The sequence below is a fragment of the Enhydra lutris genome, unplaced genomic scaffold (assembly GCF_002288905.1).
Source record: "Enhydra lutris kenyoni isolate GAN:26980312 unplaced genomic scaffold, ASM228890v2 scaffoldscaffold40, whole genome shotgun sequence".
Lineage (NCBI taxonomy): Eukaryota > Metazoa > Chordata > Mammalia > Carnivora > Mustelidae > Enhydra > Enhydra lutris.
Window position 1 is genome coordinate 14866884 of NW_019154124.1, and position 14548 is coordinate 14881431.

A 14548-nucleotide genomic window follows, 5' to 3' on the forward strand; every position below is an offset into this window, starting at 1 on the left:
TCCCAAAGATCCTTAAGAGTGTAATACTTAGGAACTGAAAAAAATTCTAAAAGTGACAAAAGATATGATAACTGAGGAAGTATCCTTGAATAAAAAGAGTGAATTGATTCAAGGGCAAATATATGAGAATTTTTCCTGCTACAAATATTTGGCAGCAGTATTCCTGTTTCTAAATCTTAAATATTAGCCTTTTTGGCATAATTCTTCTCCATCATCATCATCATCATCATCATGCCATTTGTTGCAGCTAGCACTTATTATTGTACTTGTTGTACAAGTTATATACTCTTACTAACATGAGCCCTCATCCTCTCATCTCTGAAAGACAGAAATTTTAATTTTGAAACTATTCTGTAGATAAAAAGAAGCCCAGAGGAAAGCAACTTGCTCAAGTTCACTCATCGAGGATCTAAAGACATCCCTTTTTTTCACAGCATTGTGTTTGATTTTAAAATTGGAATAGAGATAATGGGGAAATGTACATCCCCTAGATTACACAATCAAAATTTCACTTCCACTCCATGTTAAATTTATCATCATTTTTCTTGTTTTAAAAACTAGCAATTTTGAAGGAGTAATTGATTTTTCATTTACCTCATTGCTCATATTCCCTGTTACCAGGGATATTTCTTCCCTTGAAATATCCCTTATGTGTGTCCTTCTCTGTTTGTTTCCATCACACTAATTCATATCCCAATCTCAAAACATCATAATGGTCTCTTTGCCTTTAGCTTCTAATTCATCCCCCTGCCACCTAAATCCTTCTAAAACATTATATTCATCAGATGACTCTTAATGATCAAATATTGAGAAAATCTCCACAGTTCCTGGTATAGTTTAGGCCTTCCTCACTGTCTTACATAGACTAATGAAATCATTCTCATTATCTCTAATCTTGCTTCTTTCTAATATCTTAGCCACTCTGTTTCCTTAGTAATCTTATTGAAAGGCAAATTTGACCATGTTTTTTCCTTATACCAATGACTCAATGACTTCTAAATATTAAAGGTAGATCCAGGCTCTTTTGAATGTGAAGAAGACTTCTGGGTGTTTTCACAATTGCATATTTTGCCCTAAGATTGATTTGCATTTTTCTATCACTGTATGTTGATTCTGACCTCTGTATATTTTTTCATGGTGACCTCTTGACTGGAAATCTTTTAGGCTATCATCCTCCCATTTGCACTTTCTCTTCCCTTCCCATCTCCTATACTTTACTACACAACTCATTTTGGGGGGTTCAGCTTAAGATTGTATCTTCTAAATAAAGCATTTCCTATTCTATTCCTATGACCCAGACTGGATTGACTACTTTTTTTTTTTTTTTTTTTTTTTTGGTATTGAGGTAAAATTTATTTAACATAAATGTAACCATCTCAATGTGTAAAGTTTAGTGGCATTTAATATATTCACAGTGTTATGTAGTTATGGTCTATATCAACTTTGAGAATAGTTTCATCATTCCCCTAAAAAAAAGCTTATATGTGTTAAGCTTGAGCAGTTGGTGTCATATCTAAGAATCTCTTGCCAAACCGCAGGTCATGAAGGTTTTTTCATGTTTTCTTCTAAGAATTTTACAGTCTGACCTGATACATTTAGGTCTACAATCCATTTTGAGTTAAATGTGGTATATGTTGTGACACAGGGGTCCAACTTCATTCTTCTTTGGATATTCAATTGTCCCTGCACGATTTGTTGGAAAGATTATTTTTAACTATTTGAATGGTTTTGGAACCATTGTTGAATTGGCCATAAATGTATGGATTTATTTCTGGGCTCCCAGTTCTATTCAATTGGTATTTATACCTATTTTATGCCAATAACACATGCTTCTGGTAACTGTAGCTTTGTAGTAAACTTTGAAATCTGAAAGACTGAGTTCTCCCACTTTTTTTTTTTCTTTTCTAGATATGTCATTTTAGGAGCCATCTATAATTCCATGTAAATTTGAGAATTAGCTTTTCCATTTCTGAAAAAAAAATTACTGAAATTTTAATAGGGATTCATATCATTGTGTTTGTAGAAATCTTTCAGTACTATTGCTACTTTAACAATACCAAGTCTTCTGATCCATGTTTTTTGTTTACTTAGATTGACTTTAATGTCTTTCAGTAATATTTTGTTATTTTAAGTGTATGAATCATTCAATAACCTGGTTAAGGTATTTTAGTGTTTTAGATGTTATTATGAATAATCACTTCTCAGCCTTTTGGCTAAGATCAAGTGTAGATGTTATTATGAATAGAATTATTTTATTAATTTCCTTTTTGAATTGTCCATAGCTAGTGTACAAAAGTACAACTAATATTTGTGTGTTGATCATGTGTCTTATACTTTGCTGAATTTTCTTATTAGCTCTAATAGGTCTTTTTGCGGATCCTTAGGATTTAATATATATCAAATTATGTTAGTTGCATTTGGTTTTACTTTCTCCCTTCTGATTTTGATGTCTTTTATTTCTTCTTCTGCTGAATTACCCTGACTAGAACTACCAGTACAATGGTGAATAGAAGTGGTGAGAGGGCACATTCTTACTTTTTCCCTGATCTAAATGAAGCTTTCAGTTTTTAACACGGAGAAATAGTAGATATACACTTTCCATAAATGCACTTTATCAGGGAAGAATTCTCCTTTTCCAACTTTGTTGGATGTTTTTATTATGAATGCATATTGTATTTTTCAAATGACTTTTCTGAGTCAGTTGAGATCATTCTTGTGATGGTTAATTTTTTGTGTGTGTTACATTGATTGGGCTAAACAACATGCAGATAGGAGGTAAACACTCTTTCTGGATGTGTCTGGCAGTGTGTCTCTGGAAGAAATTAGCATCTGAATCAATGAACTGAGTAAAGAATATCACCTTCAATAATATGGGTAGGCATTTTCCAATCTTTTGAAGTCCTTATAGGAAAAAAGGGTGAGGGGAAGGATGAATTCATTCATTCTTAAGCTGAGCTTTCCATCTTGTCCTGTCTTCAGACATTGGCACTCCTAATTCCTGGGTATTCAAACTCAACTAGTCACACTGGTGTTTACATGTTCAGCTGTGCATCATCACCCAATTCTTAGGCCTTCAGATTCAGGCTGAATTATACCACTGAATTATACCACTGCCTTTCTCTTGTTCCCCAGCTTGATGGCAGCCTATGGGACTTCCTGATATCCATAACCATGTGAGTCAATACAATACCATATATACAATACCATATATATATATATATATATATATATATGGTATTGATTCTGTTTTTCAGAGAAATCTGAGACAATCATGTTTCATATTTTGTTGTTTTTTTCCCTTCATTCTACTAATGTTGTATATTACATTGGTTGATGTTTCTGTGTTGAACCACTCTTGCATTCCTCAGATAAATCTCACTAGATCAAGATACACAATTCTTTTATATGATTGTAATTTTGGTTTGTTAGCATTTTGTTGAGGATTTTTGTAACTATGTTAACCAGTATTATTTGTCTGTGGTTTTCTTGTGATGTCTTTAGCATTGATTTCTGGTTTTATTCCATGCTTGGTCAGAGAAAATACGTGGCATGGTTTCTGTCTGCTTAAATTTATTGGGAATTGTTTTGTGGTCCAAGATATGGTCCATCCTCAAGAATATTGAATATTCAATTGTTATTATAAAACTATTTTTCCCTTTAAGTATGTCAATTTTTACTTAATACATTTTGTGACTCTCTTGTTTGATGCACATATGTTCATAATTATTTTATCTTCTTAATGAATTGATCTTCTTATCACTATATATTATCTTTTGTCTCTTATAAAGGTTTTTACTTTAAAATCTATTTGTCTGATATTAGTGTGCCACTCAGCTCTCTTTTGGTTATTGTTTGCATAGAATATCTTATTCCATCCATCCTGTCATTTTCAACTTATTTGTATCTTTGGATTTAAGTCAGTCACTCATAGATAGCATAGAGTTGGATCATTGTTCTTTATTTTTTACTTTTTAAAATTTTGATTTAAATCCATACTGCTGATATTTGCCTTTTAATAAGAGAAATTAAAGTAATTATAAATTATTTAAAGTAATTATAAGTGAAAAAATCTTATGCCATTTTGTTATTTTTCTATTTCTTTGGTCCTCAGTTCTTCTATTTTGGCCTTCCAAATGTATTGTCATGTATTATTTTTGTAATGTATTTTTTTTGTAATGTATTATTTCAATTACTTTCTGATTTTAGTTTTTGTACATTTTTGGCTATTTTTTCAGTGGTTGCCTTGGGGATTACATTTGATTTCTTAAGTTTATAACAATCTACTTTGAATTGATACCATGTTAGCTTCATAGTATACACAAACCTTGGTCATATATATAACTCCTTCCTTCCCTCTTGTGCTGTCAAAAATTGCACCTTTATGCATTATGTGCCCATTAATATAAATTTATAAATACCATTTGGTGCATTTATGTTTTTTTTTTAATACGTGGGGGAAAAAAGAGGAGTTATAAACCAAAAATGTAATAATACTGCCTTTTGGATCTACCTATTCAGTTACTTTTACTGACTTCTTTATTTATTCATTTGCCTTCAAGTTACTCCCTAGTATTCTTTCACTTATTCCTGAAGGGTCCCTTAAGTATTTCTTATAAACAGGTTTACTGGTGACAAACTCACTCAACATTTGTTTACCTGAAAATGTCTTAATTTCTCCAATTCTGATTGAATGGAGAATGTTTGCAAGACATACAATTCTTGGTTGATAATTTTTATTCTTTCAGGATTTCACGTATGTGCCCCACTACCTCTAGCCTCCATGGTTTCTGCTGAAAAAAAAAAAAATGCTTTTAACTGCTTTAAGGATCCATTATACATGATCAGTCCCTATCTTTTGTTGGTTTGTATTTTACAGTTTTGATATTTTAGGTTTTTTTTTTTTGCTATCATTGAACATGGAATGGCTGGGAGAGGAAGGAGATGATGAATATCAATCACATGCCCAGAACAGCTGTAAAGGAAAAGATTATAGTTTGTCACTGACAATCTTCTGGATATTGTTTTTTTAGAGATTAGCACAACCATCACCTTGAAGAGTCAGTGCCAGAGTAGGTTTAATGTGGAATATGAGAAGTTCTGAACATGGCAAAGGAAGCAAAGTATTTTAAATATATATATATATATATATATATATATATATATATATATATATTTTTGTTGTTGTTGTTGTTGTTGTTGCCTCATAATGTGACTTTTAACCTATCTCTCATTTCTGCTACAGCTATGATGAGCAGTCAGTGCATATCACGGGCCTAACTTAAGTCTGTGCTGCTGGTCTCTCCCAGTTTCTATCCCTAAGACTTTGCTATGTCCCTGAGACTCATCTCAGTCCTTGCAGAAAAGCAAATTAAATTAAATTAGATTTAAATTAAGTTAAAATATTGGTAAATACTGAGCCCAAAACCAATCTCCCTTTATGAAGAAACACTAGAGACATTTCTAAGAAATCAAGGTCAAGGCAAGAACAGAACTTGTGCAATCAACAAAGAAATAATCAAAACTCAAAAAAAATCTGATTAAAAATGAGCAGAAGACCCAAATAGACATTTTTCTAAGGAAAACATATTGGTAGCCAGCAGACGCATGAAAAATGCTCAACATCATTATTCATCAGGGAAATGCAAATCAAAATCACAAAGAGATTTTACCTCACACCAGTGAGAATGGTGTGTGTGTGTGTGTGTGTGTGTGTGTGTATAAACAAGAAATGACAAGTGCTGGTGAGGATGTGAAGATAGTGAACCTTTTTTCACTGTTAGTGAGATGTGAATTGGTACAACCATTACTGACTAATGGTCAGGAATGACATTGGTTGCTGTCCGTGTTCCTGCAGCTTGTGGTCAGCTAGTGTTTTGATAGACACTCCCTTTGACAAATGGAGTCAAAAGAAAATAGAAAATGAAAGAGAAATGAAGAGAAAGAAAATGAAAAAAATACTCTCAGTATTTGCAAATTGGCCCTGAGTTGGGACACTCCTTCTGTGCTTAGCTAGGCCCATAAAACTGTCTCAGGCTCATTGCTTTCACTGAGCCTAAGGTTTCAGAAATGAAAGCTTAAGGACTTCTCAGATCTTTCTGAGAGTATGCATCTTGACCTAGACATATGCATGGATTTCTAAATTCCCTGGTGTACACAATGTCTTCAATATCCAAATTACCCAAAGGACTCTCTCTCAATTTTATCCTCTAAGACTTTGGACATGTTTATTGTTTGCCTCAACTGTAAACTTCTGCCCCAAGCTGCAGTGATTTGTTCATTTACTTTAAGTGTTTTTGAGGAATGTCCTTCATACAGCCATTTTTTTTCCATCCTAACAAAGTTCCGAGGTAGGTAACACATGTAAGTACACAAACACCACATATGCATATGCACATATGCACATCAGTATGTCCTAATATCTTGAATCTCCACACTTTTCCATGTTGATTTCCTCTCTAGTCCCCATTACTGTTACCTCTCCCTGTGCCACTAAGACAGTTTGTATAGAGAGCTACTCACAATTTGTTTTTCCCTAGGAGACAGACATAATGCTTTGAAAAGTTAACCTTATGTCATCTACCAAGCATAAAACTTTTTTATTATTTTTAGGATTAAGAATGATATTAATGACATGACCTTTGTGACTATACATATAATTACATGTAGTTATTTAAATTCTCATTTATATCCAAAAAATTACAATTATTCATAAAATATGAATAAACATAATGGTAACTACTAAGTAATATTGAGGATTAAGTAAGTAAATATGCATAAAGTATACATAAGGTCTTAGGATAAGTTCTAGTACATAGTAAGCACTGATATATGTTAGTTATTATCATTATCATCAAATTACTATAAAGGGTTAACACAAATTGTGTAGATTTAATTGGTTGATTAAAATATATTAAAAGGATGATTTTAACTGCACACAAGTTTTAACCAACACACCGAATGTAGAACTAGTCCCACTAAGGATGAGATTCCAAAATAGCAAAGTTATTGTCATTATTTTAATCATCATAATCATATTAAAGAAACATTTTAAATATATTTTGAAGTATCTGTCAAATAAATAGATAATCATGTTTACTGTAAAGTATAGAAGAGCAGATAAGCATATTGCTTAACATATTACACAAGATTAGCTAAATGAAATACTTAATCTCTCTGGGTAAGAAGTGGGCCTAGATAATTCTCTAAGACAGACAACATGTAGTAGCAAGTGTATGAAACTATGCCAATGTTGTAATTTAGCCTTTTATTTTTGTACTTCATGAGGTGGTATTAGCAGGATGATCTTTGACCTTTTTTCTTTCTTTTTCTTCTTCCCGAAATAAGAAGAAATTTGTCAACATCAGTTGCTAACTAACATTAACAAACATGTCTTCTTATCAGTTAATGAACATCTCTCTTAATCCATCTTTACAGAACTCTTAAATATTAACCATAGATGAACCTTACAATCTACAATACATTTTTTTAAAAATATGATACTATTTTCTTCTTGGCTATGGTGGAATTATTTTGTGTAGCTTATAGTCAGTCTTCAAGGGTGTCTTAATAATCATTTCTATCCTCGGATTTTCTTCACTTTATTTTTGGCCATACTTACCCTATGGCATTTTCTTAATGAGGTTATTTTCTCTGTCGGACTAACATAAATTGCTTAATTAATTTCCCTCACATCATTAAAAGCAATGAACTCCATTAATGTTACTGAGACTGAAAACAAATACAGTGTTAGAGAATTGAAATGAATATGAATCTTACTATAGTAATTGCTTTGGATAAAATAGTGTTGGCCTACTTAGTGTAAGTTTTTCAACAATGAATCTCAGACATCTTGGGTTATGATCCAGAGTCCAATACCTGTAGCTATAGCAAATATAGACTAATTGTTAACTCAATCCAGATTTCATTGACTTTATCTGTATAATAAAGACAATTGTTAAATTTTGAAGAAGCCGAGAAACCAATATCAAAAGTAATTTCAATATTTAAAATTGAGGAATTAGTGAGCTCCAGAGGTTATCAACTTTAGGTAGGGTCAAAGGATTGATAGATCATTATTTTATCAGTTAATCTGTATTTAAAGAAAGAAATTTTTAAAAAATCCTATACACAAAAATAGGAAAAATATAAACTGGGTTTTTATTGTGTTGAAATATGTTACCTCTAAATGTACTTTGTGAAGAGTTTTATCATGAATAGATGTTGAATTTTGTCAAATCATTTTTTTTAATCTATTGAAATGCTCATATGGTTTTTATCCCTTCTCTTGTTAATGGGATATATCACATTGATGGAGTTATGAATACTAAACCATCCTTGTATCCATGGAGTAAATTCACTCGATCATGGTGAATGATTTTTTTTTAAGTATTGTTGAATTCAGTTAGCTAATATTTTGTTGAGAGTTTTTGCATCCATGTTCATCAAAGACATTGGCTTGTAGTTTTCTTTTTTTGTCATGTCATTGTCTGGTTTTGGTATCAGGGTAATGGCCTCATATAATGAATCTGGAAGCTTTCCTCTCCTATTATCTTGGGATAGTTTGAAAAGAATAAGTATTAACTCTTCTTTAAATGTTTGGCAGAATTCATCTGAGAAGCCGGCTGATCCTGGACTTCTATTTGTTGGAAATTTTTTTATTACTGATTTAAATTTCATTGCTAGTAATTGGTCTCTTCAAATTTCCTGTATCTTCCTGATTTACTTTTGGAGATTATATGGTTTGAGGAATTTATTCATTTTCCTAGGTTTCCAATTTGTTGTTGTATAATTTTTATAATATTCTCTTATAACCCTTTGTATTTTGTGGGATCAGTTGTTTCTCCTTCATTTCTGATTTTATTTATTTGAGTCCTCCTTTTTCTCTAGATGAATTTGACTATCAATGTTATCTTTTATCAATGTTATCTTTTCAAAGAATCTGCTCCTGGTTTCACTAATCCTTTCTATTGTTTTTTGTTTCCTCTTTGTTTTGTTTTTGGTCTCTCATTTATTTTTGCTCTAATCTTTTTAAGATTTTATTCATTTATCCGAGAGAGAGAGAGAGAGAGAGAGAGAGAGAGAGAGAGAACAAGAGGGGTAGAGTCAGAGAGAGAGGCAGACTCTCTGCTGAGCTGGGAGCCTGTTGTGGGACTCGATCTCAGCACCCCAGGATCATGACTTGAACTGAAGGCAGTCACCAAACCAACTGAGCAACCCAGGTGACTTTGTTCTAAACTGTTTTATTTCCTTTTTCTACTAGCTTTGACTTTGTTCTTCTTTGCCTACCTCTTTTATGGATAAGGCTCATCAGTTAAACATTCTTTGAAACCATTGATTTAAAACATAATGAAATCTCTCAAAATCATAAATATCAGGATGAGAGGGTAGCTCAGTCAGTTGAGCATCAGTTGGTTTGGGCTCAGGTCATGATCTCATGTGTCATGAGAACAAGCTTTGTGTTGAACTCTGTGCTCAGTGGGGAGTCTCCTTGAAGATTCTCTCCCTCTGCCCCATCCCTCCTCCTGCTCGCTCCCAAATAAATAAATATATCATTTTCAAAAGTCATATTATATATCCAATCCCTCTTAAGTATTACAACACTAGAAAAAATATAAAAGTGTGATTAGTTATATTACAATATATTTAATATATTACATATAATATTTAACATTATATATTAGTTATGTGCTAATGTGCTACTGTTATTACACATTGAAATTTCTTTTTATCTTCATAGCTATAAATCCTACTGACATACAGAAATACTTATGTTTATATATCCAGGTTCAAGAAATGAAACACTGATCTAATGATTCTAAGTTGACAAATCTGGAGTGATTTTCAGCTTATTTCTCTTATGGGAAATAAAGAGTTGTTTGAGTCTTCCATCTTAATTTACACTTAGGGTTTGATGGCTATTCTTACATAAATTACCAGGGAAATTCTATCTTTTGTAATGTCAGTGTTTGTAATGTGGAACTGAAAGGTCTCAAACTCATAGCATTTATTTCATCCTGGATCTCCAATCCACTTCCTTCCCAAATTTACCAAGTCATATAGAGGGTGCTTGGCCTTGTTTACTAATTATATCAGTATATCTACTTAGAGTAGATACTCAGAGTGTCTCAGAATGTTCAAAATGTTTTATTTCCCAGAATATGAGAAGCTAACTTTGTGTATTTCATCTCCATCTTGCTACATTTAGCTAATTCAGTAGTTTGCTCTATTCCATATACGTGAAACCAGGCTTATTTCTCATCCTTCCTCTTATCATTCATTGAGTTGGTTTATTTATAGTTTCACATATCTCTGTACTTAGAAAAAAATTGCATTTATGCTATATAAAGTGATATAAAATTAATAAGAGAAACAAATGCCTGTGTATTATAGCATATAAATATAATCATAAAATAATTGTCTTAAGGGAAGGCTGTGTGGCTCAGTCAACAGTTAAGTATCTTCCTTTGGCTCAGGTCATGATCCCAGGGTCCTGGGTTTGAGTCCCACATATGGCTCCTTGCTCTGGAGGGATCCTACTTCTCCCTCTCCCTCAGCCTGCTACTCCCCCTGCCTGTGCTCTTTCTGTCTCTGTCAAATAAATAAATAAAATCTTGAAAAAAAATTTAAAAAAAATTCTGTCTTCTGTCTTAATATGGTTAAATTTTAATTAAGACTATTTTTGGTACTTTTTATGTTTATTTTCATTATTTGATTATCAACTTGTTTTTACAACATTTTTGTACTCTTAACTTACATGAATAAGTTATAATTATTTTGGACCTGAGCCCAACCACCTGGGTGGCTCAGTGGGGTAAGTAAGCATCTGCCTCTGGCTCAGGTCATGATCCCAGAGTCCTGAGTCATGTACCCTGCTCCTCAGAGAGCTTGCTTCTCCCTCTTCCTCTGCCTATTGCTCCCCCTACTTGTGTGTGTGCATGGGTACGCTCTCTCTCTCTCTCTCTCTCTCTCAAATAAATAAATAAAATTTTTTTTTTAAAGTTATAATTATTTTTCAGTATTGGGCCAAATTGTAACAGTTTGAACAGTGGGAGGCCCTATTAGCTTACCCTTTGTCCTTTCAAAATTATCTTAGAGATTTTTTACAGTTTTTTCACAATAAGCATATAATCCAGATGTACTTCCCTTTTTCTTACTTCACAATATAAAATGAGCTACTAATAGTGGAAATCTCTTTTAAAGAGAAAATATTATTTCAGGTCAAATCTTAGTGATAGGGATATACAATAGATTAATTAGCACTTATTGAGCATATATGATACAACAGGGTTTTTTCATACAAGGTACAACTAAATAAACCCCCTTTCCTTTTGATTTTATATGAAAGTGGACTTCAAGTGGAATTATTTTGTAATTTATTTTTATTCTTGTTGCTACTATTGCATTTATTATTATTATTGATTTTATCAGAATACTATATTCATTTTTATTTGTAGCACATTATATATAAAGGGTTTAGTATTATACTATAATCTTAATATATTTGCATATTTTTATTTTTCAAGAAAAAATACATATTTTAGGGCTGAAGTTCATAATTTCAATTTGTTTTGTTTTTGTTTTTGTTTTTTTGTAAACTAGGACTTTACCCAAAAGAAAAATGTGTTATCACTAATGTAGGCAATTACATTAGCTTGTCAGGGCATATTGCTTCAAATTTCAGGGTAGCTCTGAAATATCTGGAAGAATTAGAAACTAATGATATGCTTTTTGGTGCAGCAACTTGACATGTTGATAGATTAGGTATTCCCAACAAAACACCACTGTAATTACTCTGTAATCACAAGGGTCAATGTGCAGATCTTCTTTTTTGATCATGCTCATGACTTCTGCCTTGTTAAATCAGTAATTTATTATGGAATTCTTATCTTCAGAGATTGAAGCTCATCTCCTACCCCATTTATTGGTCTGACTATGCCTAGATAGCAAATAGTAATAGGAAGAAAACCACACACACACACACACACACACACACACACACAGGCTACCAGATATTTCTTTTTCTTTGTATTACTCCATATGTATTTGTTTACTTGTCCTGAGTTTTGTTGTGGAGAAGGAGATAAAAGGAAACTGGCCATTGCATTGCTCCAAACTCAAAAACTGTAGAAAAGATTTTCAGAAAGCAGCAATGAAATAATATAGTTCAGTCTTTTTTCCCTTTATAGTTTATGAATTGATCCTTGGATAGTGGTAAATAAGCCATTATAATTTTACATTATACAGTTATGCCCAAAGTATTCATAAATGGAAATCAGAAATAAAATTCTCACAATATGTCAGGTATACTATAATGGTAAACAGTTTACAAATTATATTTACTGATATGCTGCTTAATTCCATTCATATAATGCTTAACATACATATAATTTTGAAAACTATTTTTGATTTTTTTTAACAGGAAAAAATTATGAGGGTGTTAAAATATTTTTGCTGGGGTTCATTTGAGTGCAATTAGTAACCAAATATAGTGGGGACAGGCAAACATGTACTGTGGTCTTATCAGTTTTTGTCACTAACCAAAATATTATTTTAATTTCCCATTGTCTTAGTTTCTTTAGCCACAAAAGGTGGGTGCTGAGCTAGATTATATTTAATATTTTTTTTCCATATTTGATCACTTTACTTTTAAGTTTCCCAAGATCTCCTGGTGAAGGTGAGTCTGTAAGAGAAGAGGTTGATTTAAGATGGTGAGATGATTATATTTTGGTTGTAGTGCAAAATTTAAAAATATTGATTCTCAGTTTAACTTGTTAATTCTGTTGATTTTTTCCACAGTACATAAGATATATGCACACTAAATATATGTGAGGCCACAAAATATTCATCAATTAAAAGAAAAGAAAAAGAAAGCTTTTATCTATTCAGTGTAACTGCCTAGATCAGCCCTGGCTTAGATTATTACTCTTAAAAACTGTATTATTCCTGTATTTCTCCCTTAATCATAACTTTAATAATCTCAAGACCATATATATATTTTTCTTTTTAAAGTATTCAAGCTCCAATTCCACGTCAAATAAATAACTTTTGAAACCTAATCATCCAACTGTTTAATTACAAGTATTTCTCCTCCATATATTTCCATAATTATTTTTATCACTCTAGGCTATTAAATACAAGGCCTTCAGATTTTGACCTCTACTCACACATTGCATTTATACTTAATTCTAGTATTGGGGAATATTTTATGATCAAAGTTGTCCTGAATCCATTAACAATGATCTTATCTTCTTATACCTAGAAACACTTATTTACATTTAAACCAACATATGTGATAGAATAGAATATTGTGTGGATGGAGTGTGGCAAGGTTAGAGGGTAGCAAAGGAATCTCAGCCTTCATTAGCATGTGAAAGGGAACTTGTACAAGCAAGTAGAACTAAGATGGCACCTGGTGGACTAGTTTATGTGAGATCCAGATAAAATCTCTTTGATTCTCCCCAACCAACTTCATGGCCTATAAAAATTCAGATCTCCCCTGATTTTTGTTAATTTTTTCAGTGCTATTTTTCTCCTGTACTCCTCTACTTCTTGGGTGGTGACTTCTTTAACTGTCACTTTGGATGGAGTCATTTCATGCATTAAAAAGGCTAATGCGTCTTTATGAAACCCACATTTGTTGCCTCTTTGCTTCTTTTCTCCCTCTCCTCTTATTATGCAGAGCGATTGGTTCATAACTGAGTCTACATCTTTATTTGTATGCCCATGTAACTGAGGTACACAGCAGAAAAAAATGTTCATCTGTGCCGTGCACTTGGGAACAACAATGTTATATTTATGGATACTTTTCTTTTTACAGAGACACTGTGTATAGGGGATTTACTATTATACTGAGGCAGATCCAACCTGAGCAAAACGAAGGGAGAGAAGTTGTAGTAATGAACAGGCCCTGTATGATGTTAGGAGCCAGTCCAAATAGAATTCCTTATGAGAGTAATAGCAAAGAGGGGATTTCTAACTGCTGAAAGTTAACATATACTCAATGACTAAATCTCAGTTTGCTAGCAGTTAGGCTTTCTAGAGGTATGCTGAGATTAAGACATTTGGATTGTATTCCATCATAAGATCTCAAAAGAAATAGAGCATGTTAACTATAATAAAAAAAAAAATGATCATTACTCCAATCGCAATATTAGGTATTCTGTATTTCCCTGAAGGGAGGATAGTTACTGCTTCATACTCACTGTAGTATATGAAGCACAGGAGGGATAGGCTTTATTCTGAATTCTTCCATTCCTCTCTCAGAATACAGTACGATATGCTTGTGCTTCAGAAGAGGTCTTTGGCAGTTTGTGAGTTTTTATACCTAATTCCTAATCTCCCTTATGAGCATTCTACAATGACCTTGGGAATAGAGTAGTTGGAAGCAGATTTACCATATGTCTGGGTCTAGATTCTAGATAATCTAAACTGCAATTCAACCCTATACTTCAAAGTTGAAAAAAACCATCTGAGTTTTTTTGTCTGGGTCTAGATTCTAGAGAATCTAAACTGCAATTCAACCCTATACTTCAAAGTTGAAAAAAACCAT